The sequence below is a fragment of the Capricornis sumatraensis genome, chromosome 4 (genome assembly GCF_032405125.1).
Source record: "Capricornis sumatraensis isolate serow.1 chromosome 4, serow.2, whole genome shotgun sequence".
Taxonomy (NCBI): domain Eukaryota; kingdom Metazoa; phylum Chordata; class Mammalia; order Artiodactyla; family Bovidae; genus Capricornis; species Capricornis sumatraensis.
In genome coordinates, this window is record NC_091072.1 from 87,911,824 (window position 1) to 87,914,630 (window position 2,807).

General features: G+C 39.3%; 1 pseudogene; it reads right to left on the reverse strand.

Annotated features, from left to right (window-relative positions):
• Positions 1-1,904: 1,904 nt before the first annotated feature.
• Positions 1,905-2,224, reverse strand: LOC138078641 (large ribosomal subunit protein eL36-like; annotated as a pseudogene).
• Positions 2,225-2,807: the final 583 nt, after the last annotated feature.

Here is a 2,807-nt window from a genome sequence, read left to right on the forward strand (position 1 = left end):
CTCTTTGTGACCCCATGGACTGCAGCATGCCAGGCTTCCCTATCCATCACCAACACCCAGAGTTTACTCAATCTCATGTTCATCGAGTTGGTGATGCCATCCAACCATCTCATCCTCTGTCGTCCCCTTCTCCTCCTGCCTTCAATCTTTCCCAGCACCAGAGTCTTTCCCAAGGAGTCAATTCTTCGCATCAGGGGCCACAGTATTGGAGTTTCAGCTTTAGTATCAGTCCTGCCAATGAATATTCAGGACTGATTTCCTTTAGGATGAACTGGTTGGATCTCCTTGCAGTCCAAGGGACTCTCAAGAGTCTTCTCCAACATCACAGTTCAAAAGCATCAATTCTTTGGCACTCAGCTTTCTTTGTAGTCCAACTCTTACATCCATACATGACTACTGGAAATACCATAACTTTGACTAGATGGACCTTTGTTGGCAAAAGTAATGTCTCTGCTTTTTAATATGCTCTAGGTTGGTCAGAGCTTTCCTTCCAAGGAGCAAGTGTCCGTTAGTTTCATGGCTGCAGTCACTATCTGCAGTGATTTTGGAGTGATTTTTGAGGGTAACAGGGAACCAATTCATTTTCTTGAAAAGTTGAGAAAGAAAAGAATCTTATATTTAACCTGCCTTTCCTATGTAAACTGTACCATGGGGTAGCCAAGGAACATAAAATTATATCAGCAAATAAATGAAAATAAAATGATAAAATTAAAATGTAAGCATTTTTGCAATCTTCAGTGAATTAATGGAGATAAGTATTGAGCATCATTGGCTACTAGTATTAAAAAAGAGAGAAAACTGGACGTTATGTGCTTCCTAACACATTTGATTAGTTGGCTGGATTTCAACTGCTACTTCATAAGAAATAGGAAAGAGGAGAATTTTACCTGCACCATGAGTGTGTAATCAGCAAAATCCAGACTTTGGAATACTCTATAGGTCAAATGGTTTTAGATTCTTCAAAAAATGTATATTAAGAAAGAGGAGTAATGGAGAGTCTGCAGATTAAAAGATTCTTAAAAGACATATTAAGTTTTTTTTTTTAATTCTTTATTGAATTTGCTGCAATATTGCTTCTGTGTTCTATTTTAGTTTTTGGCCATGAGGCATGTGGCATCTTAGGTCCCCGACCAGGGATCGAACCACACATTGGAAGGTGAAGTCTTAACGACTAGACCACCAGAGTAGTCCCCATAGACTTTTTAAAAATGGGGCAAGACTAAACTGCAATGCCTAGAGACACTTACATGATTAAATCACAAAGAAATGTAAAAAGCAATCATTGTAAGAGCCATGATGGTGACTATTTTGTAGAAAAGGAATAGCCTTTGGGATGGGCAACATGAAGGGACTTCTGGAGTAGTTGCAAGGTTTCTTTTTCATAATGTGGGTGGTGGTTACAAGGGTGTTGGCCTTTAATAATTCACTTTTATACATTTATTTTGTGTCACTTTCTGTATCTGTGCTTTATTTAATAATAAAAAAGTTAAATTAAAAAAAAAAAAACACTCTAGAAAAGAAGTTTCTAACTGGCCTAGTATGGTGAACAAGGATATCTGTTGGTTAGAGAAATTACAGTCCCACCATATTGTATTTATAGGATTAAAAGCTATTCCCTAAAAGATAATGGAGTTGCTGTAAGGACTGGGCAAAAGCAGCTAGGCTGTCTAAGCCCACTACCTTTTATTACAGTACAGTCACCTCAAAAATAATTCCATATTGCATATTAGCATTTGAACAGGGAAATCAAGACAGATTAGAGTCAAGATAACTCCTGGATCCTGGTCCCCCAAATGGTGTAAGCCAGTCATCCCCTCTGACAATCGATATTCTTATAGGTCCTTGACTTTTTCTTCTCTCTCTCTTTCTTTTTTTTTTTTTCCCATCTCCCCAGGAGAGTTTTATCATGCACAGAGGGAAAAGGCCCAGTCCTTCTTCGCTTTCCTCATGGTGGCCAGGACACTGCTCAGCTCCTCATTCTTTCTCTTGGCAGGAACGTGTGTCCCCACCCTGTTCTTGATGAAGCTGAGGGCCAACTTGTCCTTGGAAATCTTGAATAGCTCCATGGGCTGCCACTCATCAGAGGCGAAGCTGCACACGTCCTGCACAAACTTGGTGTGCTTGGTGAAGCGGTGGCAGCTGTGTCTCAGTTTGCTCACGTTCTTGTTCTTGGTCACCTGTGGCCCTTGTTGAGGCCTATGGCCATGGGACGGCACCGAGCCATGGCTGATGCTCTTCTGTGGCTGCCATGGAAGAAGCTACTTTTTCTTTTTTTATATTTGCTTGAAAGAATTTGAACTCAGAATGAGGAGTACTAATTCTCCTTGATAATATCAAAATCAGAAGTCAATACTGAACAAAACAAACCAGGTTTAGACACCAGCTATGTTGACTAAGTAAGGGAGTTGGATACGCAGTCATTTGTTCATAAGGTACTCCCAACTTCTGCTAATCATTCATTGCTATTAGACAATGACTATCTGAATAACTATGGATGGTATCCCTGAGAGCCTGCCTCAGAGTCTCTGACTGAACACATTCATTCATAAAATATTTATGGACTATAAATGGCCAATCAGAACATGAGAAAATGCTCAACATCATTAATTGTTAGATAAATGCAAATGAAAACCACAATTAGATACCATTTTACACCTACTAGGATGGTTTAAAAAAGACAGATAATAACAAGCATTAGTGAGAATGTGAAGAAATTGGAACTCTCATTAATTGTTGGTGAAACTGTAAAATGGTTCAGCCGTTTCACAAAAACAGTATGGCAGTCCCTCAGAATATTCAACATAGAA